At 31.2% G+C, this 21,292-nt stretch overlaps 1 protein-coding gene across 4 annotated transcripts in view; it reads left to right on the forward strand.

Annotated features, from left to right (window-relative positions):
* Window positions 1-21,292, forward strand: part of ATP8A (ATPase phospholipid transporting 8A1) — a 213,671-nt gene that overhangs the window by 45,909 nt on the left and 146,470 nt on the right. Inside the window, exon 1 of one of the 4 annotated variants that reach the window (XM_085959247.1) lies at window positions 19,579-20,071. The exons of the other annotated variants lie outside the window; for them this stretch is intronic. The gene's annotated coding sequence lies outside the window, so the exon portion shown is untranslated. Of the gene's footprint in view, window positions 1-19,578; window positions 20,072-21,292 lie in introns of those variants that run through there. 4 annotated transcript variants of the gene reach the window in all.

Consider the following 21,292-nt stretch of genomic DNA (forward strand, 5'->3'; position numbering starts at 1 on the left):
CCCAAATTGCGGTGTCCAAATTGGATGATGACTGAGGAAGAGTCATCGGATTGGGAAATGCGACTTTTGCAGACCAGCGCTCATCCCAGGGCATCCGTGGCTAGTTCTGCCATTGGTAATACCAATTGGGAGGGTAAAATGTTCAACCATAATATTGACATATTCCATTTCGTGAGGTTGAGTATAGGTGGGCATTGTTTTATAAATTCTTTAAATAAAATGTCTGCTTAGCTCATTCGGTGTACCTACTTCCTTTTACCTATCTAATTTATATTTTTTGTATTTACACTTTTCTACTGTTTAATGCTGATCTATTTTTTAATATATAATACCTACTGTTTTATTAATATTTCTTTGCTTCTTAATGTCATGTTGTGAACGTCTTGAATTAATAATTTGTAATGTTCACTATATGTAAAAAAAAAAAAAAAAAATGAATTTGAATTTGAATTGGAGCACATTTTAAAGTGTCGGTTGGGTGACGGGCACCAGTTATTTTTTCAAAGCAATTTTATAGTTGGACATAGGTAATAAATAATACACAAAATATAATTTCGTAAATAACTCATCAAAATAAAATTTAAATTTAAAAAAAAGTCTTTCACGGTCGAATAGTGGCGGGCGCACACAAATCAGTCAGCGGAAGTAATGGGCGGGCACTGGGTTGGGAATCCCTTGTTTTCTACATGGAAAATGGACAATATAAGATTGTATTTATCGTGGTATTTTTTTTAATTTATTTTAACTATTTGCTCAACGTGTCTTTTTTAAATAAATAAATAAATTAATGATCATCGTTTACATTCACTGTTGATTGCATAAGCCGTCTATATAATGGGGGAAAACTTATTATTTGAAAACAGCAACACCGATAAAAGAAAGGACAATCACAATTTCCGGGAAGAAATTTGCCGGGGATTTCCTTTGTTAACCCGCCGCTATCAAAACTGCAGTGTGCACCGAAAACTTTAGTAACACTTTGGCAGTGTAACGCGAATTTCCGACGTCGGCGCTCCTGGTGAGTTTGTAGCGTCGATTCGCGACGTCGCTGGAGAGGCGTCGCTCGCGCCAGTACGCCGCGGCTAGCTCACGGGACGGATCCCGCTTTTTTCGACCGCCATTTCGTTTTGCCCCTATCGCCATTTCCCGCGCCTTTCGAAACTTTTCACGACTGTCATGTGTTTTTTCGCCGCGTGATTGATGCGAGAATCACTTCCGCCTTTCGTTCCCATTTATTTACAATTCGTTGCAACATAATATCCCAACAGATATCCGCTCTCGTTCAAATATAAAAGTGTTTTCATAAGTAAGTACAAAGTTGGTTTTCCTCACGTGTAAATAGTTTGTAAATATTTTATATGTCGTTCTTCACATGTTACATAGACACTCACATTAGTTATAAATAAAATACAATTTCAACGGAACTTTTAATAAACTTTAATTACACGTTCCAACTTTTTGTTTACATAAAACTTCCACTAAATGGTGGGTTAACTGTGTTGGCATATTTAACTAGTTAAGTTAAATTCGTTATTGGTTTACCTGTAAACTTTAAAGACAAGTGGTTGTCTTATTTAAACGTTAAAATTTACACTGTATGAATACAATTAACTAAATCCTGTTATTCATGTAATAAGTATACTTACATAAAGGTGTATTTTACAAATAAGTTTTTTTATATCAAAAAAATATGTAATCTTTGGAAAATTGATGAAAATGCAAAAATGGTAATTTCTAAATAAGTATCTATACTTACAGTTTTACTAAGTATCCTGAGGTCTCCAATTTAGACAATCTAAACTATTAAAATAATATTTGATAGTTAGTTTTATAAAATTTATCAATGCAGTTTTTTTTGTCTGTTCACATAGAGAAATTAAATTTAAAATGTCAGATTTGTCCTTACCTATAATAAATTTACCAAAGATTATATAATAATAGATACTTATGTATATTCTTGGATATTCACCAATGTATGAATATGGCTTTGTACCTCAGTAATCTACAGTCAGACACAAAAATATTGTATAGATATAACTAAAATATTGATAATATTATAAATATAAAGTCAAATTATAAATATCATACTTATTCCTAAATACCAATTGAGATGGGAAAAATATTACAGAATTAACATTAACCCATATTTAAAGTCATACGTGAGTGTTTTTTATATACTATCTACTATTGCACACATTATGTTAAAGTATTCATATCTTATATTATATTTATAATACACAATTTTAGTTTTACATATTATTGTGTTTATCAATGTGTTATGTTCCTACAGTATGTAAATCTATTTTATTTTAAATTGGTAGCTGACAGACGGCTATAATTATGATTTATGCATCTGATATAAAAATTCAAACAATGTTTAGGTTAATTTTTATTAATAATTTATCATTAAAGAGGCCATCTTTCTAAATATTCTAATTCCTACTACCTATCCTTACTGCAGTGTTCTGTCTTGTCAACGGTATTCAATACCAATCTGAGAAATCTGTCGTTTTGTTAGAGATAATTGCTTTTTAAAATTTCGAGAATTTCTAAGAGAAAAGTTTCTCGACACTATCTACTATTCATTAATTCACGATCTGAAGAATCGAGAAAAAGTTGATAAATTACATCTATCTACTTATACTATTCTGTTTTGTTATAAAACGTATTAATTTTTTGTAAACTATAAGTACCCATGTGTTTTCAATTGATCGCACATTTTCTTTTAAAACGTACCTATCGATTAACTTCAAACATAGATTCATTATATTTGATTACTTCTGCCAATTTAAATGCCTCGTAATTCACCCAACGTCGTACGCTTCGATCAAACACACTAATGTTGTTTTATGTTTTTTTCAAGTATTTTTCACTTTGCCGTAAAGTTTTTAATACTCCTGTCTTATGCAGTCTTCGAGCGTTTTCTATAATTAAATAATTATTATTCACCGACTTGAATTCCGCTGACTTCAAAAAATGAAACAATAATACATTTTATTACGCTGGTTTTTTTTTTGTTGTACTTTATTTTTATCCGGCACCAAAAAGTTACGAATACAACTTTATATCGTGATACTCGAGATCGTATATAGTGCCGTGAGTATCCAGTAATTTGTAGGAACACACTTATTCGCAAGAAAATTGGCCGACACTAGAGTTGGGTTTCGGGAATTGTCGAGAAATTTTCCATCCCGAATCTCGAGAATTGAAATTTTTAACATTTCGGGAAATCCCGGATCTCGAGAATCTTTTCTCGGGATTCGGGATTTGTTTCTTATCAAATATTAATTGAAAAAAAAAACGATTTTCTATATAAAAAACGTGGACAGAAAACACAAAACGTTCATAGACTAATTGGGGTATTTGACATAATTAAGCCAACGTCACCTCAAAATGAGCGCAACATCAGGGAATTTTGTGTCTCAAATCGTATGCGATTGACAGTCTGTGTTTTTTGAAATTCCATTTTAATAAGTAATATTTTGAATTATTTTTGTTTTCCTACTTCTATTTTGTTTGTCTTCTTACATAATTTAAAAAAATCATATTTTTTTTGGAATTTGTCTGTTTTTACATTGACTTTAGGATTTTTACAGGTTTTTTTAAATTTCCCGATATCTCGAGAATTCCCAAGAAATCTTTTTTAGTAATCCCTAATCTCGAGAATTCAAAATTTCATCATTTAGGGAAATCCCGAATCTCGAGATTGAGATTTTCTCGGGAAATACCCAACTCTAGCTGAAACCATGGCTAAATGATCGTAGTATTTGTGAAATTTTATCGAAGCGTTAATTTATACGAATTAAAATAAAATAGTATTTATTTCAGAATAATGTTCCTCCAGTTAAATTAAATTAGAGAATTGAACAATAATTAGAAATAACTATTTGATAATAATAAAATTACGAAGAGTAGGTATCATCGGTACCTTTTAGTCATTCTGAATGTTTCTATTACTTTCATTTTAATATAGTTTTCTTTATTAAAAGTCGTACAATTTTAATTCATTCGGAATTACCGAAAGGTGCGTAAAAATGAACCTCATTTACATTTATATTATATCAGATGTATATTTCGAATTAATGTACATTTCAATAATTGAATCTAAAGTTGAATCATTTCAAAAAAGGTTTTCATAGTTTCAACGAAAATGCAATTTTTGTAAATTGTGTTATTTTGCATGTGTGTAAAGGCGATTTTTGCGGTTTTAATTATACAATAATAATTACAAGATAAAAAGAACTTTTACGTTTTTAAATTTTCCGTTGAATCATATAAACTTGACTTGACAAGCTTAAACGATCAAAAAATGTATACTTGATAGAAATACTGAATAATGAAATGTCATTTCATATTGATTTCCATAGTAACGCACGTATATATTATTCTAATAATTTAGTTGCTAGGACCCTCTAGCAACCAATAATGGTATCGAAATAACTGTTCATACAAAACAGAATTAACTAAAAATGAATTCAATTCTTCTTAAAGATGGCTAAAGGTATTTAAAAAAATGCATTGGCATCGTATTCTGATATATTCTAAAAGTTTCAAATGTCTAGCTAGTCGGGAAGTTAGTTAAAAATCGATTGCAAGATTTGTACCGGACAAATAACCACCGGACAAATAAGAATACGACCTAAGAAAAACGTTGTAAAAATATCAAAAACGCATATTTTGCATTGGAAACGACCATATTAAAACGCTGACCCTCCATCGCATGTTGTGATGTAGTCTATTCATAAGATTGTCTATGGTTGTAGTAAAACTTTTTAAATTATGGCCCATTTCCGTAAAAAAAATAGATCTATAGATCTTTCTTGAATATGGTATTATTGAAGAATCTCTAACTTTGAAAGATCTAAGAAGATTTGTATAAAATTCTTGTATCCATTATGCCTAATGATTTAAAAAATCTATTCATAAAAACCTCTTAAATCGTGTCGAATCATTTTGTATAGATTGTTTGTAATTTTTTGTTTTTATTTTTTGAATTTCAATTTTCCATTTAAAATTTTAAAAAAATAGTGGTTTTTGCTGTCTACTGAATAAAAGTTGTTTTACATTTACGATGATACGACCCGGCGCCAAAAAGTGGTAATAGGCAATCCATTAATTAAATTTTCAAATTAAAACTTATTTTAACTTTATAGTCATAAATTTGTATGTAACACTTGCCTAAACGTATTTAAAATAATTATTATATCTAACTTTTCACTATAGATATTCTATATCTGCGGCCAACTATTTGCTAGTTTTTCGATAAAGCAGCATTATGTGTTTTTTAAACTGATAACACGACTGGTTTACTTCCGTTCGCTCTATCTACGAGCTCACTATAACGCATTATAGTGATATTTGAAATTGCATAAAGGTGATTGTTATATTATCGTTTTTTTATCGAATGTCATGCAGTAAAATCTAATTGTAGTAACACACCTGCCAGTGGCGAAGACTCCATACTAGGCGATTATTTTAAGCCTACCTTCTTAAGAAAAATATTTTTTAATTGCATATTGACTTTAGTTGATTATATATTCTATAAAATAATTTATTTTGCCAACGAGAGATGCCGTATATGTAGGAATGTATTACACAGATAATTACAAAATATTCTGCAAAGGTTTTAAAAAAAATACCACAGCGCGCCATCTGTCTTGACGCAAATAAAATGCAAATAATTCTCATTTTTTTTTCATATAGACTTTACGTCACTATCGAATTGTATGAACTAAGGTAAGCTCTGATCGCAGAGCCTAAAACTAAATAATTAATAATTAGATAATTTAAAAAAATAATTTCTAAGATGTTTTATCGAATATTAATAAATATAGTTTTTTAAAATAAAAAGAACTTTTATCCAATGATTTTTGATGTTTATAAATGTTTTGAAAAAATACGTACTTAATTTAAACTGATCGCTTAATTTTATGTCGTCAGTGAGTTTTTGAAGTCTCATTAAATTAGTGTGTCGTTGTCATTAGTGTGTACCTATTAATTAGTAGTAATATCGTATTATCTTCTTATTTCTCGTAAGTATACCTGACAAGTGTGTTCTTTTTATCAGATCTCCACAGCCTACCTCTTTCCAAAAGTCACCCTTCGCCACTGACACCTGCAATCTTTATAGAACTTCGTCATTTTTACACGTACAAATAAAATACACAACTAGTGGCAGAAGAGTTTTTCCCTAAAGCGCTGGAGGCAACCACTTCATCAGAAGGTTTCAAAATCATATAAAGTCGCGTGTTTTTGACAATCTGAAATATTTTAAGTGTAGGAAATCCTTGAAACGTTGTTACTGTATTTTTAACACTGGCTGCTTATCGCATAGGCTATGATTCGCAAGTAAACCTCCAAACCTGTCATGAAATACCAATCATATATTAATTTAATCAAATTAAATAAAACTAACTTTATATACAATATTCCGTATCATCAAACGAATACTTGTAACAATGGCGAATTCTTTATTTTTTAAACCAGACAATATTAACCCAGTGTAGTCATGATAAAAATAAAAATTTCATTTGAGAAATATAAAATATAGTACTTACTTACATATGAAATATACGTAAATAAATTTAATGCTTTTTTTTAATTTTACATTAAATCTAACCTAACCCAATAAACATAATTTTCATTTGCATGTTGCAACCAATCGTTATGTTCCGTTTTTATAGATTGGGTTAGATTGCGTACGGTTAGGTGAGATTAGGTTAGGTTAGGTTAGATTTCCACATTTTTTTTAAATTCATTAAATTGTGTGATTAAACATGACACACATCAGAAACATGAATGACTTCTGTCATCGACTGCGTTACATTCTATATTCTCGTATGACATTCCTTCATTTTGCTTTCTACATAACTTGTACCGAATGGTTTCAAGCTGTTTTCCAAGCATTAATATACTAAATAGTGTATATTTACCGAATTAGCTTTGCAATAAATGTATTGATACGCCATTTAAAGGCAGTCTTCAGATTACATCTAGTATTGTTTTTTTCTCTTTTATATTATGAATGTAAAATAACTATATAAGATCCTCACAGCGTTAATACAAAGTGAAAGATCTTGACATAATTTTTATTTTTATATTTTATATATATTTTTTAATATTTTTTAATATTTTTTCACTCCTAAACTTCTATGGTCAATATGCAACATGCTCAATTGTCGTACATAGGCTCAGGGTTTCATTAATTTGGTCCCATTATTTGAAACCCTTATGAAGTTTCTTTCTTCAAGGCATGCTCGCTGTTCACTGTATTGAAGCATGTGGGTTATTTAAAGCATTTATCTGTGCTCTCATGTGGTGTGGTTTGCATTCATGTTGTTTTAGAAAATTTTGTATTATGTGCGTGATCGCAGCTTAGATCAAAACTGTGCCCTCGTGTTATGTTTACCAGGCACCAATGGTGAGGGCTGCGCGGCAGGTCAATGCGAGATGTAGACATTTTAGTGATACTGTAAATTTTGTTATTAAATGTTTATATTACCTATACTTAGTTTTTATAATTTTATAGATCTAAGATCATTTTTACTATAACTTTTTTAATATAACCTGTTCTTTTTTTTAATAAACGCCATGCTGTGAAAGTTTTGAATTAATAATTATTTGTTATGTACGAATAATATGTTTTTTTTATCAATTTAACATTCAAAAGATAATACACGTTACGCTAAATAAATTTCAAATACCTGTCTCATGTCTTGCTGTTCCAATATTTTTGTTATATCGCTATGTTTAATACACATACATATTATTATTACAATTATATGGTTCAAGTATACATGATTATCTATATTTTTATAATTATATTAATATATTTAAATATACTAATATGTATAGGTGGTATATACATATTAAGAATCATTAAATTTTATCTACTATTTTTATATGTTCCGATGATTCCAATACTATTGTCATGGAGTGTCACTTTACTTTATTAGTGACCATATCCATTCCGTGTTGTAGTGTGGTGGCTTGCGACTTTTTATCGAGTGTATTACTAGTATTTAATTGGCCACTTGTATAATAGGAAACATTCGAATAAGGTCAGTTAATATTTTCACAAACATACATTTTACGTTACTGATTGCATATCATTCGATCGATAAAACCTCCCAGTGAAGAAATGAGGATTTAATTATTGTTTTCTTTTGTATAATGATTGCTCAACAAGATAATATTGTTAATTTGTATGGTCGTACCGAATAATAAGTTAGTTATTTAGGGTTACCATATCTTCTAATCATTAGGAAAAAATAACTCATAAGATGTATTAAGTTTTTAGGTTAAAACAAAAATACTTATATTAAAAAAAAAAAAAACAATTTAAACCCTCAAAAAATGACTCAAATGGAACAGCACATAACTTAGAAATAAAGTCAAGTAATTTTTTTGCCCATAGAAAAGGAATGTGAGACCAAAATTGGTCACGAACTATCAAAAGTATCAGGGTAGAAAGAAATTCAAGGAGGTATTCGATTCGATTCGAATGTAGCAAAAGTCAAATTTTTAAATATAGATCATTCCAAACAAATGAAATGAATTTTTCTGTCAGATTAATGAATCGATTACAGTTTGCATAGCTCGATCATGGCTCGATCGATACGTTTTAGAAAATGGATAGACAATTTTATGGTAGGTATCTAGAATCAGTCTTTTATCACATTTATTGATGAGATTTTGCTTGCGGAAATATACTATTGAGGCATGATTTTAACTAGAGATTTTAATATTAATTCTCGCTTCGCAAGGGTCACGAATTGGTTGAATTTTTGGACACTAAATTTAGTTTAAAAATAATGTATCCACGTGAATCAACCACTAGATGCGAATCGCACATTAATGACACGATATTCACAAGATAAATAAAATAATTTCAAACAAGATTCCGATGGCAATTTTAGAATAAAAAAAATATGTACTTACAGCAAAATTTTAGTGTGCCATTCCTCCATACAAAAGTTAATAGGTACCTATCATATTTATACATTTTTTCCTGTGCTCATTTATACTTTCGTTTTGACAAGGTTTATTTAGAACCGTATTTTAATCCTCAATTATTATATAAATACGAATTGAAGGAATATATCATTGTATTTCCTGGTTTAACGTCAAAATTCAAATTCAGGTTTGTACTCATACTGTAAGTCTAGTATGACGAACTTGTGCGCAGTTCACCTTACGATTCACCTGTAGACATCAGCTGCAGTTTTAAGAAGCACTATTCAAATACAAAATAAAAAGATAAAAACAGAGACATTTTTACTTCTTTCAAAAACCTCTCCAGGCAAAAAAATAAGTTATCAAAAAGAGAACGTATGGTAATCCTATATTATTAAATTTGACGTACAATATCCAAATAAAATGTTTTCATTATGTATTGTTAATTTAATTACAAAAAAACACGTGTTTAATATCGTTAATTGGTGACGATGTCATCAAATTAACGCAACCTTGTCAAAATAGTTTGTATAATAATATGAATTGGTAACGGTTATTTTCTGTTGGATAAAAAGCTTTTTAGATTATTGGTAAATATTCGATAAATATTTTTTTTAGTCCACTGTTGTTAAGGCCTGTGTATACGCTTATTTTTGTATTATTTCTATAGACTGACAGTAATGGGTAAACAGTTATTTTTACAAAGTAAAATTAAATTGTGCTTTCTGTTTTCCAACGTAACAAAAATGGCTCCTTAATTCACACATACCATAATCATTCTAATACATTCGAATATGGAAATAATTAAGCTTAAGAGTTTATCTATACCTACCTACGTATTTCTCTATAACCAGTATTTAATTCTGTAGTGATTGACTACTAGATAAAGGCCTCTCACATTTTTGTCCATTCTGACCGGTCGTGTGCCTTCCGCATCCAATTAAATATGGCGACTCCTTCTTGATGCCATTCGTCCATCTCGTAGGGGGGTATATTATTTGTTGTTTAAACTGTCGACGGGTATTAGTCCGAAAAACAAAACGCCTCTTCCATTATGTACTAAGTATACGTCTTATATAACAAAATAATAAAAAATATAAATAAAACAGGTACCTACCTAATACAATACTATGTTATAGGTAAATCATTATACAGTGGCACCATAGGCTTTACGCGTATGTATTGGAATTGCTTGCTGCAAAGCCTGGTTTAATGCTAACAAACAATACCACTACAACTGCAAGTCGCTTTTTCCGTACCCATGGTGCCACTGTAGAATGATTTACCTATACGTTTGGATAGTCTTCACACTATTACATTGGGTACCTATTGTCTCGACATTGTTAGTTGAAAGTCGCAAAAAGGGTTTAAAGATAAATGTCAACAACTATGTCTATCTTGAACAACAAATGTTAATTGACGGTGGTATATATATATATGACAAGATTTCTCGCAGAACTAAACTGGCATGGATTGCATTTGGGCACCTGAATAGAATCTTCAAAAGTGACTTCTCAATATGTCTTAAGCGTAAAATGTTCAACCGATGTGTGCTTCTAACGTTCACGTATGGATATCAAACATGGACTCTTAATAGTCTTAATGCACAAGAAATCAAAAAATGGCGTGTTACGATTATCGCTCTATTGTTTTGTTTTGACAATAAAACATACATATTAAAGTGTTAACATTTAATGTTGAATTGTATGATTGCTACGGTAATATTAACATATTCTGGTATCTAAAGTGTCCTTGGATATAACAGTTTTTTTAATTATCAATTTCTGAACACCTTTATTTTTATTGTTAAATAAGATTAAACCGTAAAGTATATTTGCTAAATTTTCCATCTAAGTTTGAAATTAACACGTAATTTTGGAGAAATTGCGACAGTAGTTTGCTTTCTGTATTTTATAATATATGTATTTTAATATGATGGTTTAATACTACTGATATCTAAGGGTAGGTATATTCTTTCACATTTAAAATGCTGTAGAATTGCAACAAATGGGGCGCTTTTTGACAAATTTGGTTAAAATAAAACTAAGCGATTTTATTTGTGTGCCATTTAATGATTGATTATTTTTTATTCGATTTTTGAATCTGGAATGATAGAGCAGTTTAATTAAAGCGATCTGTATGGTTCGGATTATATTATTATGAAAATGAAAATTCGTAATAATAGAGTGCGCGATATTGGTGCCAACAAATTCATTCAGTGTTTTGGTACCATTGTAATGAATCATCTGCAGTTGGCACCGTGTCATAGACCGCAATAATTTAGTTTTAACCGAAAAAGTATTTTCACACTATGTAGAACATTTATGATTAAATCTATTTTCTAACGTTATTTAGAGAGATGCATTTTATCCACATACGTAGTTCAGTGTAGGAAGCGATACATAATAATACTAATATTTCATCACATTCTATCTTATTATATTATAATAAGATCGAATATGATGAAATATTAGTATTAAAACACTTTAAGACATTTTTATGGAAACTTTTTAGTGTTGTAGATTTGGTAGCCAGAGCGAAATTAACATTTCGTAAGTTGGCATATTGAAATAATGGAAAGAGCGGCAGCTTGTTTATAGGCGCCATCTTTGTTTTCGCTTTTCGATTCAATAATGCATATAAATAAAATGCATTTGATAAACTTGTGATTGTTAATCTAAATATCTCGCCAATTTTGCATATTTTCTCCTAAATCCGTGAACTTGCCTAATACGATTGAATTTCACATTGGGAAGCTATTTGACATCAGCGAATCTAAAATTAGTTTGAAATGCTTACAGTTTTGACAGATACTGGAGAAACTATTTTAGTTCGCTACAAATGACTCGAATGAATTAATGTGAAATGAATTATGTAACTTATTTAAACAGTAGATCATGTCCTTTTTCCAGTTTCACTGTCTTATAATATATGCCCTGTCTAGTAGAAAGAGTTTGTCTTACCAATTAATTAAATTATCCTATCGCCGTTGATAGTTATTTGGTTATTTTGCGTTAAAAGACCGAAGCTGCCCGATGCTATTCACTGACGTCTGCTTTTGAACCGTTTACTATTATATTCCCCATACAAAGTTACCCCGTGCTATGCTTTTAGCGATGCACACTTGGTTTGGCGCTATAACCACAGGTAAGATGCTCACCTACGAGTCTCTGGCATGTTGTACCGGAAATTAGTTATTGTGCGTGCGTGGCTTGACCGCTTCTAGTTATTAGGTTCGTTTGTGTCGTCCGCGCCGCACTGTCCCAAATTTTAGACATGTCGAGTGGCAGAAAACATTTCTTTTAATTTTACCGCGGTAAGTAATATAGATTCCATGCCCATGAATACTTTGTTTTTTTTTCGATTCAGAGGGTATATTAGGTACTACCTAGAATATATACCTCGTTATTATTATTCGATGTACCTACATTGCATATTACGTGATAGGTCTTTTGTTGCGGATAGCTTCCGGCGAAATGCACGCTGCAGGTATTTAAATATTTGTGACTTTTTCCGCTTCCGGTCATGAAAATAAGAGCCACCTGTTCTAAGGTAGTGTAGCTGATCGTATTTCAAGAACGCCAGAACACTATTTACTTATTTTCCAAAGTAAAACTAGCAATGCAGCTGCTTTCCAATGGAGTTCTTCTAGTTAAATAATATAATCCAATAAAATCAAAGTATATTATATTGTATTATTGATTTAATTTAATAAAACGCAATTTTTTTTTAGTTCTTATTCCACTTTTAATATATAAATCTGTACCGGTTTCGTCCGCTTCAGAGGGACATTTTCAACTTTCAGTTTCAGTTGTTTCAGGTAGCCAGAGCGAAATTATTATTTCGTAACTTGGCAGATAGGAATTGAAAGATGGCAGCTTGTTTATAAGTGCAATCTTTGTTTTCGTTTTTCTATCCAAATGATAAAATGCATTTGATATATTTGTGATTGTTAATCGAAATATCTCGCTAATATTTGCATATCTTCTCCTAAACGCGTGAACTTGCCTAATATCAATTTTCAGTTTCAGTTGAAAATGTCCCTCCGACGCAGACGAAACCGGTACAGTTTTATTTATTAAAAGTGTAATAAGTACTAAAAAAATGCGTTTTATTAAATTAATCAAATGATACAATGCAGTTCCACTATGAATAATTAACAGTTAACACAATAAAAGAAATATATAATATTGAACAAACTTATTTGAAAACACTTCAGTTATAATATCTCTACTAGAAACAAAATACGACGTCCGTCGGGACTTGAACCCGTATTCACTGAATTCGCACCAATTTACTTTACCAATTATGCCACGGACGAATTATCTAATTACAAAAAAAATTAAGTAGCGATTATATAATATTGAAATGCTTAACAAATTGTGTTAATTTTGGCTGTCGGGTTTTGTGTTTTAAATCATGGTATCAATTATTAGTGTATTAATTAGTATCCGACGTTCGGATCACTCCAAATTTTAGTTAGACCGTCCTTGAACTTGCTAATAATTTTATAGGCTATTTATTTTATTCAACGAATAATTCACATGATTTTAGAATAAATAAATGAAATAATTAATGAAAAGGTATACATAGTAGGACTAGGGTCCTGCGTCCATCGGATTCCGGCTAATGTGCTTCCCTAATCAAACAACTTATGCACTGCTAATCACTCCGTAATTTCCTAATAATTATGTGTACATGTTTATACAATATTATTTTACTCTTTGACAATACTTACATGCATGTGATACCTATTAATTGTTAACATTCTTTGATTGAAAAAAAATTAATTTTACGACATATATTTTAATCAAAGCGTTGGAGCGGAGCTCGGACCAGGAGCACGGAGCACTAGAGCAATGAGATTTTACCCGGAGCCGGAGCACCAAAAATTTGTAGTGCTCCACTGCTCCGGTTTTTTTTATTATGACATTTTCGTCCTAAAATCTAATGAAAATTGTTTTGACACTTTGCAACACTAGAATTATTTGAAATATGGCAACACTGCCGAGTGACTCACTTTTTACTGAAATGAGAATGAGAGATGATTTCCGGTCGGCAATTTTGTTTAATAGAATTAATAATGAAAATGACAATTATTTTAAAACTACTTATTTTGTATTTTATAATATACTTATTAAAACTTTTTACCCGGGCGGAGCAGACAATGGAGCGGAGCTGGAGCAAGTATTAGGTCCCGGAGCAGAGCTGGAGCGGAGCAACTCAAAAGAGGGTCCGCTCCAACGCTCTGATTTTAATGGTGTTCAGTGATCACATAGATCATCACCAGTAGGCATAATATGAACGTAGAACTATTAGTAGGTACATAATACTCTTTGAATCCCTTTCATCGAAACCATAGATAAAGTGAATAACTAAGTGAAACATAAATAATTTTTTTTTGAATTCTTTGGCGGCTTGAATCTGATTTTAATAGTGACACATCAATCATCACCAGTAGGCATATTATGAACGTAGAACTATTAGTAGGTACATAATACTCTTTGAATCCCTTTCATCGAAACCATAGATAAATTGAATTACTAGTTGAAACATAAATATTTTTTTTTGAATTCTTGAGCGGCTTTGAAAGGCTGGTTGTCTACGTATTTTACTTATTAACGATCTCATATGGAATTAAAAATAGCCTACGCCCACGTTCCTCATATCAGAAGATTCCCTGTGAACCCTATTCAAATATTCGTCTACAAAATAGATTATATCAAAATAAAATCTGCGGTTTTATTAGTAAAGAATCAAGTTGGCTACGAAATATTGAAAACACATTAGCGTGAGGTATTGACTTACTAATGCACGTACTCGTAGCATGCGAAGAATAAAAAGGCTGCTGTAAACGAGCCTTCTCTTGTACATCGGGGTCTGCTGCTACAAATTTACCAGAGTCAGATACCCACATGAAATTCAGTACACAAGTGCATGGGGCCATACAAAAATGTTTATTTTTTTGCTAGTTATGCTATCGATCTGGCATTTTCACCGATCGACTCCTCATAGTTTGACGTAGGTTGTGAAAAAACATTTGCATTCAATAGGAATAATAATCATATTTGATAAATTATTTATTTATATTCAAGAAATAATTCACAAAATTTAAGAATGTAATATTCTTTACACATAGACATTTTGGAAATATTTTAGAAACATACATAGGTACATACAATCTCGACTCGAATCTGCATCCATCGGTTTCCAGCCAATGTTCATTACCAATTTATCCATCTGCGCCCTACCTAATTACGACGACATCGACTAATAGTCGTGCATTATGAAGAGCTTCTTGAATTTCATGAAAAATTCTGTAGATACCGAATTTTGTGGCTTGAATCAAGGTTCTACATTATTGTTCAAGCACATTGGTAGGAAACGCATGGATGCAGATACGATTCTCTTCTTGCGTCATTTTAGACAGATTTTTTATAATATGTATGTTTCTAAGTTATGTTCAGGTATTACGTATTATCATATTTAATTGAGACTGATGCAATATGCCAGTAGGGAGGGCGGAGGTAGGCTGTTAAGATTCGCCATAAATAGTGCACATTAAACTTTCTTAGTCATACGTATTTGTTTTCAGTGAACTTAGACTACAATTTATAGTATCTATTAATACTATCGACCGAAGGCACATACTTGATGGAATTTGAATTTAAATTCTAACGGATTTAAGTTTTGCACTATTCCATTTGAGTCGTTTATTTATAGATAGTGTTGGTTAGTTCTTAAACATCAATTAAACCCTGCCTAAACCAAACCATATTTTTTTTGTTTACTTTGGCCGTCACGACAAAATTATACACACTTCTTCATTCGTACTTATTTCTTTTCGTTGGATTAAGATTACATATTACACATATCGTTGGTTCATTTTTTTAAATTCTTAAGCCCTGCCTAAACCAAACTATAATAGATAAAAATGATATTCTCTCTATAAAATATCCATGTTATAGTTATGTATGGCTTAATTTCATAATTTTAGATATTTCATAGATAGAGTATTTTTTTTACTATTATCTATTATGGCTTGGTTTCGTAGCGTTTAATTGAATTTTAAAAACTAACCTACATCATATGTAAATTGTAATCGTATTTCAATGAAAACAAATACGTATGACTGACGAAAGTTTAGTGTGCACTATTTATGGCGAATCTTAACAGATTACCTCAACCCTTCGCCACTGCAATATGCAGATGAATGTCCGATGACGTATTTATCATTGTCACATATTTAAGTAGTCTCTCAATCTTTATTTTTTTTATCAATGACATCGTAATTGTACTTATTCACAAATATATAATATCTTTTTACATAGAAACTTTGACTTCTTGCCTACTATTTTAGCATGGAACATGCTTTTGTCTTGACTACCCGGGCATATTCGTTACGAAAACATCGCACAGGCACGTAGCGGTAACGAAAACGAAAAATAAAGTCACGAAAGTAGCGCGGGCAGTTCAGTCGGCCGCAAACGGCGCTTCAGCAATGACGTGTAATCTGCGCCCCGCAACTTCAATTCCTTCGACAAAATTGATTCAAATTTCATTTCAGCTATCATAAACCAATGTCCATTACTTCTAACAATTATGTGGAGCAAACATAAAATTAAACCTTTTTATGTTTTCTTTCAAATTTGGAGCAGGAGCATTCAGAGAATCAATAGGCAAAGCATGTTCCATGTTTAATAATTTTAGCCGTCAGGGTTTAAGTAACTATCATCTGAGGGGGCCAAAGTTAGCGCTCTAAACCGTCAAAACTGTCTTATCTCGCTCTAAAATTTAACACAGCCGAGAGCGGTGCTGTTAATTTTGTTTCATCTATTATTGTCTACTTTCCGATGACGGAGTCGCATGCAAGTAATCATTACAGAATGCAATATTGTGATGCATTTTTTATTGCCATACCTAAAGTGAGTAGTTAATTAATATTAAATGTAAAATGCAAGCATTCGTCTGGCTGCCTAATGACACTAAACCAAAATATCAATGTTTCTTTGGCCATAATAATAAATTTATGATTATTTAGTGGCTTTCTGAACCTGTGGGTGTTCTTCAAACCACGTTTTACTGACCCTAAACGAGAGGCGGTGTGGCAAGAGTCCAATTTTTCCGTCCGTCATAAATAATATGCATTTAATCTCCATGCGATATCAATCTTACTCTGTTTTCTATAACTCAAAAGCCGTTCGACGCCGACTGATTTGTTAGAATTGTTATTTTTGTTTGAGTCAATATAATTTCACATTACCAGCCGATAATAGTCGATTACAGATATTGTTTTTGTTAATAAATTATATGAAAATGACTGGAGTCTAATGTGAATACTGACACTTAATATTGAGAAGCTTAAAGCTTTTAAAGCTTGATACTTATATATCGAAAAAAATGCGAAACTTTTTTTATGAATCTAAATAAGTAGACTAGGGAATCCAATCCAGAGCCAAAATTCTGATCCCGGGATTTCGGTATTACAATTTAACAATCCCGGGATCCCGGGACTGGTCCCGGGATTGGCATTTTTCCATTGTTAATATAAAAATTTTATATTTACAAATATCATTGATAAAATCGATCAAAAATAAATCTAGTATAATTTACTTATACAATTTAAGACATTTATTGTTAATATTGCATACGTTCAATCTTGGAAATACACAAGTTTAACGGAGTAAATAATATTGTAATTTAAATAATAATGTGAATTTAATAGGAGATTGCTGTTTCTGATAGTAAAGACTTAATGAATGGATTAGCGAGATTTAAAATATTAATGCAAATAATCATGGCGTATTTATGGCCTTTCCGCTTCATAAATCTAATTAGTCAGACAAATATGAAACTGCCGTAAAACGTATGATATACTTTGTTAAAAGTGCAAAGCATTGTTTTTTCCAATCTTTCCATTTTTAATAATTCACGTGAAAAAATAAAAGGAATCGGCAACCTACACATGGGTATAAATCAAACTTCATTAAAACTCAGTTTATTTATAATGTAGTTATTTTTTATTACAAGTATGTTTTCTGTTATATTTCGCTTTTATTTTATTTTCCATAAAAATTGATAAAAAAAATCAATCCCGAAATCCCGGGATTATGTTTATCAATCCCGGGATTCATAGGTATCGAAAATAGCTCCGGATCCCGGGATTCGGGATCCCGGGATTGGAATCCCTAAAGTAGACATTACTGATTTTTATACCTGAGAAAATTTACTACATTTACAAATAGATAGTTGAACATACATAATTTTTGAAAACATTTCTGAGAAAATATAATATGGGTAACCGATAGAAAAAAATCTTTTATTCAAATTTTTTTCTATTTGTTATAATATATTTTCTTTCAAAAATTATGTATGTTCAATAAAAATTATGTCATATTCTTAAATCTTGTGATGAATAAAAAAAATAGTTAATTAAATAGATAGTTATTTGAATAAATAATTACAACGTACCGAACGCATTGTAATATATAGAAAAATAAATCCGGTTACTACTCTCATGGTAATGTATAATTTTAATTTACAATTTTTTTTTTAATTTAAATTTTAACTACAACAGGTCTAGAGATCCAATGACAGTAGTGTAGTGTAAAAGTAAGTAGTGTATTTAGTAATATAAGTGAAACAATCACAAATAACCAAGTTTTGAGAAAACCACATGAATATATTATGTCCTCACCGGATCGAACCCAGAGCAACCGGATGGAAAGCCAGCGTTTTCCGCACTGCACCACGAGAGCCGCCCACTACACTGGATTATAGAGTGTGCTTGAATCATATTCTGTTTCAATCAATGACATTATTAATGGACAACGCACTCAGTACAGTAGCTAGCAAGTAAATTCGCACATGTATAGGTAGACGTCACGTGACAAATTCCATTATGCGATATCACGCATCGGGAATTTATAGCAATAACACCTATATTGTAATGGCATTAGAACAGTGTTTCAAATGTCAATGTTCATTTGAGCGATCGATATTGATATTCAAATATGAGTTATGACATTCGTCAGACCCGACAAAAAGCATCGGGAATGTATAGCAATATCACTTTTATTGTAATGGCGTTAGAACAGATTATGCCATTTGGCAGACCCGACAAAAAAGTGAGTGTCATTTTTTTTCCCAGATGCTTTGTCCATATTAATGTCATTGGTTTCAATCAATCGGTTCTTGTCAATGAAGAGAATTTCTCGTACGCCGTAATAAATCAGTTAAAAGAATTATGTTTTGAATTAAAATATACGTGTGAGCTGATGTTTTCTTTAACGAACAACGGCAAAACTTGTCATTAAAAAAAAAAATTATTTTGCCCCACCTTAAAATGGTTCGTCATCCCTGGCTATAGAGTATAATCATTTTTAAGTCATATTGAAAATCATACACTTAATCGGAAAATGTTATTCTCGTTGAGGTATTTATTGACCAAAATAATTTTTATCTATTTTAAGAGATTCATAATATGTTGAAAATAATTATTCACATGCTTGAGACATAGACTTGTCTATTTCGATCTCACGATTTATCAATGTTGTCATCTGAAATCTGGCATAATATTGAATTTGTTTTCGCGCTTTTTTGTCATTTCCATTCCGGTGACTCATACGAGTGGCCGTCACCCTTCTAGCACACTTTTCAGCTTTGAAACATTTATTCGTCTCTGATTTATCCGACGAGCGCTGAAAGAAAACGCTTTTTTAATGGTCGAATTAAATTCTTTCGCGATAAAATATTGAAGGTCAGTGAAGTTGATTTACGGCCATGGTCGGTGTTTATTTTAACCAGTGAATATACGACACGGGGTATGAGCTATACCCAATGTAAACGAAGTGTGACAATTTAATGAATTTTTAAAAATATACGTGTGTAACTGTACATTGGTACTCCCCTTTGTGCATCTATCTATACACTGACTAAAACGGCGTTGTTATTTCTGAAAACAGTCATGGAACGTATTTTCCGGAATACTGTTGAGTACCTGTCTCACATTCTATTGGATATCAGTTATGTTCGAGGAAAAGCGAAACAGCCAGATATCACAGGGGTAGCGTGATCTAATTGGAAAATCGATTTATTGTCCAGAAATTCTCTCAAAGTGAGTGTATTGTAACTTGACGCATTAGTTTGTAACAGCAAAAACTTTTCTCATAAAAAATATTTTGTGCAATATTTGTACATAGAATCATGTCATCATGTGTGTAATTATCTAATTGGGTGAATTACAAATTATATTAGAATGTCAGTAACGGAAGTGTGAAGTTCTCTTCAAATGAATTTGTAATGTAAAGTTAAATTTCATACATCTATATAAAAGTATCTTTGAATGACCGTTCTGCGTGTTGCCAAACCCTATATATCAGAAAGCATGACAGATAGTGAGAACGCTGCTGTGCCCTCATACTGTTCCTATAAAATTTAATGCCAAACTTTACAAACAGTTCTTATCTGTGGATTATTCTTATAATATATTACAGTAGCGAAGGGTGGGGTGGGGGTAGACTGTTATGATTCGATATAAATAGTTCACACTAAACTTTGTCAGGCATACGATATAAGTATTGATACATATTACAATATATCAATGGCAAGGAGTGGAGGTAGGCTGTTAAAATCCGACATAAATAGTGCACACTAAACTTTGTCAGTCATACATATTTGTTTTCATTGAACTAAGACTACAAATTGCAGATAGTGTTGGCTAGTTTTTAAAATTCAATTAAACCCTGCATAAACCAAGCCATATTAGACAATCGTCAAAAATATTCGTCTATTCTTTATGGTTTGGCTAAGACAGGGTCTAATGAATTTTAAAAAAAACTAACCAACACCATCTGTAATAGGTATTATTAATTCAACAACAACCCATGAGCATGACTGACAAAGTTTAGTGTGCACTGATTAAATTTGTCTGATCGCCCATAGCATACCTAAATTATTATGGTTTGGTTTAGGTATACTTTACCTGTATTGTTAAAAACTAACACCATCTGAAATTTGGATTCTTATTTCAATGAAAACAAATATGTATGACTGACAAAGTTTAGTGTGCACTATTTATGTCGGATCTTAACAGCCTACCTCCACCCCTTGCCATTGATATATTGTAATATGTATCTATCATTATATCGTATGACTGACAAAGTTTAGTGTGAACTATTTATATAGAATTATAACAGCCTACGCCCATCCATCCTTCGCTACTGTAATATATTATAAAAACATTATAAGAATAATCCACAGATAAGAGCTGTTAGTTTGGTTTAGGTATACTTTACCTGTATTGTTAAAAACTAACACCATCTGAAATTTGTATTCT

This window comes from Rhyacophila brunnea, unplaced genomic scaffold (genome assembly GCF_057557595.1).
Source record: "Rhyacophila brunnea isolate RB1 unplaced genomic scaffold, BYU_Rbru_1.0 scaffold_8, whole genome shotgun sequence".
Taxonomy (NCBI): Eukaryota; Metazoa; Arthropoda; class Insecta; order Trichoptera; family Rhyacophilidae; genus Rhyacophila; species Rhyacophila brunnea.